This window comes from Tamandua tetradactyla, chromosome 3, assembly GCF_023851605.1.
Source record: "Tamandua tetradactyla isolate mTamTet1 chromosome 3, mTamTet1.pri, whole genome shotgun sequence".
In the NCBI taxonomy this organism is placed as follows: Eukaryota; Metazoa; Chordata; class Mammalia; order Pilosa; family Myrmecophagidae; genus Tamandua; species Tamandua tetradactyla.
In genome coordinates this window covers 87,312,682-87,326,625 of record NC_135329.1, presented here as the reverse complement: position 1 = coordinate 87,326,625, position 13,944 = coordinate 87,312,682, and the positions used below count along the sequence as shown (strand labels likewise).

Here is a 13,944-nt window from a genome sequence, read left to right as displayed (position 1 = left end):
GTTTGATTCATCTATTCAACCTTTCTGCTGCTTTGAGGCCAATAGGCAGTTTGGAGCTTCCAAGTTATCTACAAGGCTTTTGCTAGCTTTTGGAGGGGAGGGATTTTACAGGGACTTTTCTCATCCTGCCTTCATGCAGTTTTGACCATCCTTGGGCCTGGGAGGCTTTTCAAAGAAGAAATGGCCTGAGTAAACAGGGGCCGGCCTGCCTGCGGCAACAGGAAATAGCTTGAACAAATAGGGGCTGTTTGCTATGAAATTACTAAACCATTGCTGTGTCATTTATAAAAGAGTAATAAAAATACTAAACTCAAAGGCTTTATTATAAACCCTCCATGAGCTTGTTAACTGGCATATATCTGCGTATAATTATCAGTCAAATGAGAAAATAGACAAATGAAATTCAAACTTTTCATCTCTCACAGTTCTGGGAAATGTGATAAACCAAACACCAATTGAAATGATATATAAGCAGAAAAAGAAATGAATCCAATCCATTGAATTTATAACATTTGGGATATAGGCTGTCACAAGCATATGCTAAATTTAATTATGTCTTTCAATTCATTCAATTGTTTAATTTAATTTAATTCTATTCAACATATTCATGATAAAAGAGTGTTCCTTAGAAAACTTTCCTAAACTGCTCCTTAAAACTAATTGTATAACCAAAAGAAATGTAAGAGAAAAATTCTCACTAGCAGTGATAATATAATAGTCAGATTAGAACATAATAGCAAACAACCTCCAAATCTCTGTGGCTTACAAACACAAATATTTAAGATATCATTCATATTAAATAATAGCTGCCATTTTGCTGTGTCTCTGTTCCTCACAGATTTTACTTAGAGATTGAAACTCATGTCTGGGGATATCAGAGGAGATGAGCAAGAGAAGAATCTGGCATAATAGTGAAAGAAAAATCTTGTCAGGGTTCCTAAAGCATCAGCTCAGAAATGGCACTGAAATAGTTACTCAGGTAATATCACTTTTATTTGAATTTCATTGGCCAAACCAAGTGAGATGAACAGAAAACTGAATCCTCCAGCAGCCATGAGCCTGGAGAAAATGGGACTGCCTAGAAAAAGCAGTGAATACACTGAATGAATATTCTACTATGCAAACACAATGCCAAAATTCAAAGGTTTATTTTTGTTTGTTTATATGTGGTGGAAATGGATCCAACTTGAAAGATGCTAAGACAGGATATATAACCATTATCACTGAAAAGGTAATAAACTATTGTGGAAAGTCAAATGTGGAAAGCTAAAAATGCTACTCACCTCTAATTTGGAGGGACAAGTATAGTTGAAGACAGAGGACTTTCATAGACACTGAGGTCATTTCATTGGCATGGAGTACTGGATTTTTCACCTATCAATTTTTTTTTTCTTTTCTAACAAGGCTTCTTGATATAGAGACAGAACACACTGATATAGCTAGGGATGTTTTCTAATCTAGAGCATGAAGATCAGGAAGTGAGGGCAAAGCACGGGAGAGACAGGGATTTTACTTACAGTCATTTTCATCTCTGTCAGCTGATGGCAGTACAAGGAAATTACCCCATCTTCATCCAACAGAAAGCCAGTTAGCTAAGGGGCTTCCCAGCAAACCAAAGAAAAGTATGGCATTATTTGTTTAGTTTCTGTCATTGCCATTTAAAATGTAAATGCCAGGAAAACAGATAATGTCATCCAATTTTTTTTCTGCTGTCCTCCCAAACCCTAAAACAGTGCTTTGCATAGAACATGCTCAATAAAGGTTAGTTGAATAAATAAATGAATCTTTCAAGGAAAACAAAGCCAACTTATATGCACACAATTCCTCAAAAGTATAAATATCATGTCATTATCTAAAGAAATACTCAATTTATGTTCCTTTAACTCTCTCGATTTAGTCAAAAGGAAAATATTAAGTTAAAGGAAGATAAATAATATGGGAAAGAATAGTTGGAAAAGAATCATGTTATATTTAAAAAATTGATAAAAATTTCTTTAGTAATATATAATTATAAATGTTAAGTGTTTTTTCTTTCTTTGGCTGATCAAGCAAAAAACATGCAATGGGTTGACTTATGGAGTAGGAATTACTAGCTCACAGTTTTAATGCTAGGAAAAAGTCAAAGCACCATCAAGGTGACATGAAGGCAATGTTTTCTTTCTGAAGACTGTTGTTTGGGGGCTGGCTGCTAGTGATCCTGGTTCCTGGTCTCCACTGTCACATGGCAGTGTGCATGGTGACCTCTCCTGGCTTCTACCATCTCTTCCAATTTCCATTGATCTTGACCTTCTTGCTTCCCATGACTTTCTCTTTATCTGTCTCAATTTCATTCTGCTTATAGAAGATTACAGTAAGAGAATTAAGACACATTCTGATTGGGTTGGACCATACTTTAATGGGTGTATGTAGGATCTGGATTTTGATTGTTTGACTAATCAAATTGATTAAGTTTAAAGACATATTTGATTAGGCTTTGATTAAGTTTAAATATATATTTTTCTGGGGTGCATAGCAATGAACTACAGCACTATATACAAGTTAAAACATAAAAGACATATTATAATAGAAATATGAATAATAGTTGAAAATATTTTTCAGCTTACTATGGTCAAATATAAGAGGTTAAAAGGTGGTAAAGTTAAAAGAGAGGTAAATTCAGGATAAATATTTAATCTTGGAGGGGGATGGAATTGGGTAAACAAAATACTTGTTGATAAAATATAAACACAGACATACAACTTATATTATATTATTACGATCACTTGAGCCAAAGAGTTAAACCACTACCAAATTTTAAGAGCATTATAGGATTTCAAATTAAGGGGCAAGAATGGTGTGTGTCAGTGTGTATGTGTGCATGTGTGTGTGTAGAAGGTAGGGGAGGAATGATTGGCACATGAGGAGGAGCGGCTGGAGAAAGAGAAAAAAATGGAACAAGTCAAAAGAGTTTTTTTTTTAAATGAAGAACCAATGAAATATATTAAATAATTATCATAAAAGAAAACAGAGAGAACAAAATAAAATCTTTCAGTTGCTGGACTGAATTATCTCCTTGAAGATAGTCGCACTGGGCTAAAAATAGTTAAAGTCCATGTTGAAAAAAAATGATAAACTAAAGTTAAAATAAAAGATAAAATTTACGGAAATTTTTAGAAAATTGCCTGAATAGTCTCAAAGGAAAATCCTCACCTTAACATTTGTATTAATAATATTGAAGACTAATTATAAATTAATGCAAAAGTACAAATTAGTCAGAAGAAATTATGAAGAGGATTTAAGGAAGATAAAAATTAAAATTAATAACATTTGAAAGAAAATACTTGAAAAGATAAATAAGCCAAAAGCTGTTCATTTGAAATAGCCAATTAATGAATAAATCCCTAGCAAGTCTATTTAAGGAAGAAACAAGAAAATAAAAATATACCAAAACAGAGATGAGGAAGGAGAATCAATGACATATTTGGAGGAGATCAAAGTAACGATAAGAGAGACTTCAGAGAGTTGGCAAAAGGAGAAACAAGCCAGAGTGCTGGCTGCTGCCTCTTCCTGAGAGAAGCCCAGGACAGAGAAGTAAAGATGAGAATTAGCATAAACAGTCTGGGAAACCAGTGGTCCCAGGTAGGAGGATAAACTGGGAAAAGCTTCTCTTTTGCACATTTCTCTTGCATTGCACTAGGGGGAACATCACCACCCCAGGTCCTTCTGAGAGGTGGAGAAATGACAACACTTGCATGGTGTGACTAAAGAAGCCCCTCTTCTCTGATGAGGGGCCCTGAGCATCTCTTCCTTCTCACTCTTGTCCACACACACAGAGCTGAGGGACTGCCCCTCGGAAAAGTCCAGTATTCCTGAGGCAGAAAACAGGAGGCCAGGTCTCCTGTTGAGGGACCAGCACATTTTGTCATTTTGCACATTCTGTGACACTGGTCCTACAAGAAGCTGAATATTTCCCCTCCTTACCTTGATCGGTGTGTACTGCCAGCTGACATGCTGATGGTCCAGGGAGATATGAATTCACACGGAAAGTCATCTACACATTTATAAAATAAAGACAAGAAACCAAACAACCTTTATAAGACCCAATAGAATTAATGTGACAGTTACAGAATTTAATTAACATAATAAATATACTAACTAGACATGTGAGAATACTGGTAATATGATGTAGGAACATGCATAAAAACAGAAGAACCAAGTAAAATACATAGTAATAAAAAGATCATTAGTTGGATTAAAATAACAATGGATAAAGCTAGAAAATAAATTAACAGGCAAGAAAACTACATCAGTGAATTCTTCAAGAAAATATCAGGGAAGAAGTATACAAATATAAGCTAAGCTTTTAATATAAGAAATAAAACTACATAAAGCAATTGAAATATCTGTATAATAGGAGGACTAAATGGAAATAAAAGAAAAATTAATAGAGAAGAAATATTTGAAGTAATAATGAGAAATGTTTTTAATTAAAAATATCTGTAATACCTCAATTTGAAAAGAATCATAGAATCTCAAATACAATGATAAGAAGAAAGATATACCCACACACAGCTTCGTGAAATTTAAGCAGATTGAAGAGAACCAAAAGTTAGAAAAAATTCTAATATCCTCCAGGGGAACAGAAAAACAAAACAAAACATATCACCATAAAGTTTCAATAACCACATTTAATCAGACACCTTATCAGCAGCACTGCTCAAGGAAAAACTGTGTAATATTGTCCTCAAAGTAAAAACAACCAAACCTGAGCTGTATATCAGTTATGAAAGCTTTTAAATGAGGGGACCCAATAAAGATATTTGCAGCAATTCGAGATCTTAGATCGTTCATAATACCAAATCTCACTTTGAAAACACTTTTGTTGAAACTCCTCCAGGAAAAAGAAAAACATGGCCTAAGGATGCACTGAGATAACATTGAAAGTGAGACCATGTATATAAATTAGTAAAATGTGATGTCTAAAAGAGCAAGAATCAAGACAGCGTATATTGATGACAATACACTCAAGGTCTATGGGATGATAGGTAAGTAAATGGGAGTGGAGGAAGTGGGAGGAGGCCAAGTTGGCTGAGGAAAAGAGAGCATGTTAAAGTGGTTGATATATTTGGGGCAAAATACAAATTTTATTAAAAATACCAAATCAACAGGGAAAAGTAAATAGAACAAGCATTCAAAGAAAAAAGTATATAACTTTCAAAAAATCACAATAAAATGTTTTTATCCAATGGAAAGAAGGAAGAAAAAGGGAAAATCATTCATATTAAGCAGGTAGAAGTTAGTCCTGATATTAAAAGCAGTTAGAGCAAACATTAATAAGCTTAATATCACTTAAAATACAGTCACTATCATACATTTTTTTAAAGAAGATCCACTAACATGTTGTCTACAAGAGAAACATTTTTAGAAAGGACACAGAGACTTGAAAAAAAAAGACAAAATAACAAATATGAAACAATTTTTTATCTTACAGAGTAGAATACAAAGAACGATTATAAAGGAAGGAATGACGAATATATATTATTGAAATAACACATTTGTACCTAACAATATAACCTTAATATATTGATAATCGACAGAATATGGAAGTAAAGTATTTAAACACTGTATTAAACATCATATGATAACCCTCTCAAAAAAGGGCAGAGTGGAAACTATAAGCAATTATATAGAATATTTAAATAACAAACAGTTTGAGTTAATAGAAAATTATAGAAGCTAACATACAATAAACAGAGGATACAGATACTTTTTGATAACATGCTGAATAAACATAAAATAGAGCCTTATACTAAGATGGAAAAACTTCAATATAGCTCGTACCATCATAGAAACTATATACTTTTAATTCTTTTTTTATTGTGAAATATAATATATTTATAAAGAAAAGAAAGAAAAGGCAATAGTTTTCAAACTGCACTTTGGTAAGTAGTTACAGAACAAATTTCAGAGTTTGTTATGGGTTACCATTCCACTATTTCAGATTTTTCCTTCTACCTGTTCCAAAACACTGGAGTCTGGAAGAAATATCAATATAGTGATTCAGCAGTCATACTCATTTATTAAATCCTATTTTCTCTGTTGTAACTCTTCCTTTTCCTTTGATCCTTCTCCCAGTCTATAGGGAACTTTAGTCATTGCTGTTCTGACTTTTCATTTTGAGAAGGGATGTCAACACTAAAAGATAGGGGGATGTAATTAATAGGGGGATGTAATTAGTTGATATTTTGGAGAAGATGATACCTCTGGGTTTCAGGATTTATTAGATCTAGTAACCCTCCAGGTAATATAGGTTCCAGGAAAGTAAACAATGCATGAAACCTTTACAGAGTCTCAGTTTGAGCTCTAGGTGTTATTAAGAGTTAACAGGAATGATGTTGGTTGGGGTTTAGCAAACCACTGCAATTAGCACTATCTAACTGATAAGAGTAGCCTCCAGAATAGCCTCTTGACCCCATTTGATCTCTCTTTGCCACTGATGCTTCATTTTATCACACTTCTTTCCCCTGTTTTGGTCAGAAAGGCATTGTAGACCCATCCCCGGGAACAATACCCCACTTTGCAAGAGAGATTTTCATCCCTGAATGTGATGTCCCACATAGGGGAAGGGTAATGATTTTCCTTGAAGAGTTGGGCTTAGAGAGAGAGACAGAGGCCACATTTGAGCAGCAAAGGAGGCTTCCTAGAATCAACTCTCATGCTTCGTTATAGGTAGTCTTAGCTTCTACACTACAGAAATAAGTTTCTTAGTCATTGTACCCTTTGCCTCCCTCCATCTATTGGACATTATGGATAAGGTCTGAAATAAATAAACCATGCCTTACAGTATCCTCATTTGGTTGTACAATCAGCAATACTCTCAATTTTAGACAATTTTCATTGGTCCATAGAGACAAAGAACCAACAAACACAGCCTCACCAAATATTGAATCAAAGCTACCCCTTATCACTTGTCCCTCCTGCCAATTAATTGTCCTTGGTAATACTGTGATACCATTAATGTCTTCCTGTTAACTATTGGCCATCACATGCAATTTTAGTTTTCCCCTATAACCCTCTACTGTTGACTCATTGTCCAGATCACATCTTTAAAATAATTCATTTGAGAACTTATTTATAATTCTGGAATTAATTGGTGGGATACATGGCACTATACATCCCTTTTCAATCAATTTACTTATAATATTGGCAATGTTACTTATAACCACACTAATTAGTTATCATCCTTCTATCCATTCCCTTTCATTTAAGTTCAATCTCTTTGGGTAACCTTTCCTCCATCTCTAGCTTTTGTGTACTTCTAGGTTTGCTATACTCTACAATGTAAGCTCTGAGATGATCTTTTCTAGAATCATAATAGTGAAATCATTTAGTATCTATCCTTTTGTGCCTTTCTTAGGTCACTCAGACTAATGTCCTCAAGGTTCATCCATATGCTTCAGAATCTCATTTTGTTTTACCGCTGCTTAATATTCCATCATATGTATATACCACATATTCACTTGTCTGTTGATGAGCACTTGGATTGATTCCATATTTTGGTAATTGTGAATACTGCCACTATGAATGTCAGTGTGGAAAAGTCTGTCCATGTCACTGCTTTCAGCTCTTCTGGGAACATCCCAAGAAGTGGTATTGCCAGGTCATAGGACAACTCAATATTTAGATTTCTGAGGAATTGCTAAACTGTTTTCCACAGCAGCAGCATCATTATACAATTCCACCAACAGTGACTAAGTGTTATAATTTTTCCACATCATCTCCAACATTTGAGGTTTTCTGCTTCTTTTGTAACAACAATTCTTATAGGTGTGAAGTGATTTCTCATTATCATCCTGATTTTCATTTCCCTTATAGCTAATGAAAATGAGTATCTCTTCATGTGCTTTTTAGCCACTTGTATTTGCTCTTTGGACTTAGTGTCTGTCCTTATCCTCTGCCCATTTTATAATTGAGTTGTTCTTTTCTCGTTGAGCTGCATAATTTCTTTATATACACAGGATATCAAGCTTTTATCCAATATGTGGTTTCCAAATATTTTCTTCCATTAAGTTTGCTGCCTCTTCAGTTTTTTGACAAAGTCCTTTAAGGCACAGAAGCTCTTGATCTTAAGCAGTTCCTGTTTATCTACTTTTTTTTTTCTTTTGCTGCTTGTGCTTGGGGTGTAAAGTTTAGGAAGGTACCTACTATTACTAGATTTTGAAGCTGTTTTCCTACATATTCTTCTAGAAGTTTAATGATACTGCCTCTATTATTTAGGTCTTTAATCCATTTAGAATTAATTTTCATATAGGATATAAGGTAGGGGTCCTTTTTCTCTTTTGTCTATTGATACCCAATTCCCCCATGCCCATTTATTGAAAAGACTATTCTGTCCCAGTTCACTGGATTTGGTGTCCTTATCAAAGATCAATTTCCATAGATTTGGTGGACTATCTCTGTACTCTTTATTCAATTCCATTGGTCAGTACTTCTTTCTTTTGCCAGTATCATGCTGTTCTCACCACTATAGCTTTATAGTAAGCTTTAAAGTCAGAAAGTGTTAGATTTCCCACTTTATTCTTCTTTTATAGGATATCTTTAGCTATTCAATATCTCTCTCCCTTCAAAATAAATTTCGTAAGTAGCTTTTTCAAGTCTTCAAGGCAGGTTGCTGGGATTTTGATTGATATTGCATTGAATCTGTAGATTAATTTGGGTAGAATTGACATCTTAATAGCTTTCAACCTATCCATATGCATAAAATGTCTTTCCATCTATTTAGGACATTTTCTATTTCTTTTAGCAATGTACTGCAGTTTTCTGTGTACAAGTCCTTAATATCCCTGGTTAAGCTTATTCCTAAATACCGAATTCTTTTGGTCGCTACTTTGAATGAAATTTTTTCCTTAATTGTGTCCTCAGAGAGGTCATTACCTGTGTTGAGAAATATTACTGATTATTGTACATTAATCTTGTATCCTACCACTTTGCTGAATTTGTTTTATTAGCTCAAGTTGCTTTGCGATAGATTTCTCATGGTTTTCTAAGTATAACATCATATCATCTGCAGATAATAAAAATTATACTTCTCTTCATATTTGTATAATTTTATTTCCTTCTTCTGTCTAATTTAGTACAATGTTGAATAATAGTGGTGACAATGGGCATCCTTGTCTCATTTCTGATCTTAGGGAGAATTCTTTCAATCTCTCACTGTTAAGAATGATGCTGGATATAGGCTTTCATATATGCCTTTTATAAAGTTGAGGAAGTTTCCTTTGATTCCTGTCATTTGAAGTGTTCTTATCAGGAAAGGATGCTGAATTTCATTAAAAGATTTTACAGCATCAATCAGTATGATAATACGATTTGCTCCTCTCAGTGTGTTAGCATGCTGTATTATGTTGATTGATTTTCTTGTGTTGAACCACCCTTGTATTCCTGGTGTAAACTCCACTTGGTTATGATGTATAATTCTTTTAATGTGCCATTGGATTTGACTTGCTAGTATTTTGTTGAGAATTTTTTCATCTATGTTCATTATGAAGATTTGTCTATAGTTTTCCTTTTTTATAGCAACTTTATCTGGGTTCGGTATTAGTATGATGCTAGCTTTACAAAATGAATTAAGCAGTGCTTCTTTTTCCTCAGTTTTTGGAAAAGTTTAAGCAGGATTGGTGTTAGTCCTTTTTGGGATGCTTTGGAATGATAAAATCCCCCCTTAAAGCAGTCTGGTCCTGGGCTTTCCTTTGTGAAACATTTTTGATAACTGATTGAATCTATTTACTTGAAATGGGTTTGTTGAGATCTTCTATTTTTTTCTTGAATCAGTGTACGTAGTTTGTGTGTTTCTAAGAATTTGTCCATTTCATCTAAGGTATCTAGTTTGTTAGCATAGAGTTGCTCATAATATTCTTTTATGATTTTTAAAATATCTTCAGGATCCATGGTAATGATCCCCTTCTCATTTCTGATTTTGTTTATTTGCATACTCTCTCTTTCTTTCTTTGTCAGTCTAGCTAGGGGTCCATCAATTTTAATGATTTTTTTCAAGGAACCAACTTTTGGTTTTGTTGATTCTTTATATTGTTTTATTTTTTTGCTCTCCAGTTCATCTATTTCTGCTTTAATCTTTGTTATTTCTCTTTTTATTTGCTTTGTGATTAGTTTGATATTCTTCCTCTAATTTCTTCAGGTGAGCAATTAAGTCCTCAATTTTTCCTCTTCCTTGTTTTTTTTAAAATTTTTTTAACTCTTTTATTGTATAATATAATGTATAAACAAAGCAAAGAAAGAAAAAACCAATAGTTTTCAAAGCACTCTTCAACAAGTATTTACAGGACAGGTCGCAGAATTTGCCATGGGCTACAATACCATCATCTCAGATTTTTCCTTCTGGCTGCTCCAGAACACTGGAGACTAGATTACTTGTTTTTTAATATAGGAAATTAGGACTATAAATTTCCTCCTCAGCACTGCCATACTACATCTTGTATGTTCTGATATGTTGTATACTCATTATCATTCATCTCCAGACATTTACCAATTTCTCTAGCAATTTCTTCTTTGACCCACTGATTATTTAATTGTGTTATTTAATCTCCAATACTTGTGAAAGCTCTTGTCCCTTGGTGATTATTAATTTACAACTTCATTCTGTTGTGGTTAGAGAAAGTGCTTTGGATAACTTTAATTTTATTAAATTTATAAAGACATTTTGAGTCCCAGCATATAATCTATCCTGAAGAACGTTCCACGTGCACTAGAGAAGAATGTATATCCTGGTATTTGGGGGTGTAATGATCTCTCAATATATATCTATTAGGTCTAATTCATTTATCACATTGATTAGGTTCTCTATTTTATAGTTACTCCACTGTCTGGGTATTCTATCTCTAGTGGAGAGTGGTGTTTTGAATTTTCCCACTATTATTGTTGAAACATCTATAGCTCCCCTCACTTTTACCAATGTTGCCTCATACTTTTGAGCTTTTGATTGGGAGCATAAACTTTTATGACTGTTATTTTCTTTTGTATAATTGTCCCTTTTATGAGTATATAATGCCTTTCTTTGTCTCTTATGAAGTCTTTACATTTGAAGATTATTTTATCTGATCTTAGTTTGGATACTCCTGTTTTCTTTGGGTTACAGATTGTGTAGAACATCTTTTTCTATCCTGTCATTTTCAATATATTTGTTTCCTTGGGTCTCAGATATATGTCTTATAAGAAGAATATAGATGGGTTACATTTCTTAATCCATTCTGCCAATTTGTATCTTTTAATTGGTGAGTTAATCCATTAGCATTCTAAGTTACTACAGTAAAAGCAGTTCTTGAATCTATCATTTTATCCTTTCGTTTTAACTTGTCAGATATATATATATATATTTTTTTTTCTTCTCATTCTTTTTATCTTTTAAATTGCTGTTATTGGTATTCTTCAATTCTGTGTCCTCCTCCAGAGCTCCCCCTCCAGTCCTTTTATTTCAGCTGATGGGACTCCTTTTATTATTTCTTATAAGGCAAGTGTCTTGTTGACTAGTTCTTTCAGGATTTGTTTATCTTTGAAGATTATAATCTTTTCCTCAATTTTGAGGGGCTGTTTGGCTAGATAAAGAATTCTTGGCTGAAAGCCTTTTCATTTAGGATCTTAAATATATCATATCACTATCTTCTTGCATTCATGGTGCCTGTTGAGCATTCCAACTCAGTTTTGTTGGTTTTCCTTTGAATTCAATAGATCACTTTTCTTGTACTGCTTTCAGAACTTTCTGCTTCTCTTCAACATTTGGCAGTATGATTAGTATTTTCTTGGAGTAGGCCTACTTGGATTTATTCTACTTGGGATTCATTGGGAATCTTTGATGTGCATATTTATGTCCTTTGTAAGGTCTGGGATGTTTTCCCTGATATCTTCAGTTAACCTTCACAGCCATTTTTTGCTCCTCTTCTCCTTCTGGGACACCAGTGATTCTTATATATGCGCATCTTTTGTTGTCCCTCATTTCCCATTTTTTCCATCTTTCTTGCTATTTGTTCTTTTGTTCACTCTAGTTCAATTGTTCTGTCTTCTAGCTCACTTATTCTTCCTTCTGCTCCTTCAAATTTCCTATCATGTCTCTAGTATATTTCTAATTTTGGCTATGGTATCTTTTACATCTGTGAAAACTGCCATTTTTCTATTTAATCCTTTGAGTTCTTCTTTGTGCTGTCCTAGTGTCTTCCTGATATCCTTTATTTCTTTATAAATATCCCAGAGTAGTTTTTCCATATTCTATGCCTTCTCCAGTGTTTTGATTTGGTCATTTGGCTGAGTCATTTCTGCCTGGATCTTCATGTGCTTAGTGATTTTCTGTTGTGTTGAAGGCATTTGATTATCTTAATAAGGTTATTTTGCAAGTTAGTTTTCTTCACTCATCCAAAGTTTTGAATTTACTTGGTTTTGCATTCAAGTTTCCCTTGTATTTGATTTTTCAGTAATTCCCCGCCAAACCAGGGTCCAAATCTCATGTAGAGGAACAATTTTACTTGAGGTGTATTGAAAGCTAGTAGGAGTTCATGAACAGAACTTGCCATGCAGAACATCTGCTTGCCATGCAGAATACCTACTTGCCATGCGGGAGAACTGGGCTCAATTCTAGGTCCATGCATCCCCCCCCAAAATAATAATAAAATAAAATTAAAAAATATATATATATAAACCACCTCCACTATATGGGCCCCAAAGTCAGAAATAGACACCCAAGATGTATTGGGAATAAACTCATACTGGTGCCCACAGAAAGGAAAGAAAATTAAATGATAGAAAATAATAATAAAATAGATATATATAAATAAAATAACTAGGCAGAAAGGGAGTTTGCCAGACGATACTTACTGCTTCTTCCCCACAGGTGACACTTACAAGGCACCTCTTCTGTTTGGGCCCACCCCTCCTTGACTCCAGTGGCTGGTTGGGAAGCTGGCATGTGTGGTAGGGAGCTGCTCTCAGTGCATGGTGGTTGAATGGTGAGTCTGAGCATGTGGTAAAGGGGAGCTCATTGCAGCACCAAGGGGATCAGCTGATCACAGCACCCAGCACCTGGTGTAACCATCATTCACCACATTAAAATGAGATGGCTATTTACAATGTCCAGCCATGAGACTGCTCCTAGCACCAGGGGCATGGCTTTTCACAGTGGTGCTGCCATCTGTGGAGGCCATGAGGGGAGGTTCCTCCAGCCAGCAGGTGGGGCAGGCTGGAGTGGAGAGCCAGTCAGTTCCCTAGGATCCATACTTTCCCATACAACACCATGCCACCTTGGTAGGGCTCATGGCCAATCAGACACACCTGCTCTCCCTGTACCAATCCCCCCACTTCTCTCCTTCCTATGATATGTTGAAGACTTTCTTTTATCGTTTACCCACCAGGACTCATGTGTTGACCATTTTATTCCCATCTTCTATCTTGTTTGTTGAGCAAGGGTGAATCCAGTCTGCCCTACTCTGCCATCTTCCTGGAAATGAGACTTTATTTTCTTATACAATGTAAAAGAAAAATATAAATTAGTAACAGATGGATAATAAAAATCCTCATGTCTGAAAACTAGAATGCATAGAAAAAATTACCCTTTACTTTAACAAGGACATTGATTAAAAAATCTCCTTTCTGTACAAATATTGAATCACAACTTAACCAGTGTTAGAGAAAATATATATAGTTTTAAATAATAAATTCATTTATCAGAAAACAAAAAAGTCTGAAAATAAAGGAGAGAAGTAATTTTTATGGAGCCTGCTTGTTTCCCTAAAAAATTTGTTCTTCCCTTTTTCCATGGCAACTGAGAGAGAGTTGGAATATGGCTCGCCTTTGGGACTGCATTTCATGAATTCCCCTGCACAGTTCGCACAGTTGATGATATCCCATGCACAGTTGACGACTTCCCATGCACAGCTGACGATTCCCCATGCACAGTTGACGACC

At 34.6% G+C, this 13,944-nt stretch overlaps 1 long non-coding RNA gene across 3 annotated transcripts in view; it reads right to left on the bottom strand.

Moving 5' to 3' along the window:
- The window catches only part of LOC143676214 (uncharacterized), a 157,856-nt gene that overhangs the window by 33,059 nt on the left and 110,853 nt on the right, over positions 1–13,944 (bottom strand). For 2 of the 3 annotated variants that reach the window (XR_013171915.1, XR_013171917.1), the window contains exon 5: positions 3,961–4,030. This is a non-coding gene — a long non-coding RNA (uncharacterized LOC143676214). Of the gene's footprint in view, positions 1–1,944; positions 2,332–3,960; positions 4,031–13,944 lie in introns of those variants that run through there. The other variant, XR_013171916.1, reaches the window with a different exon arrangement.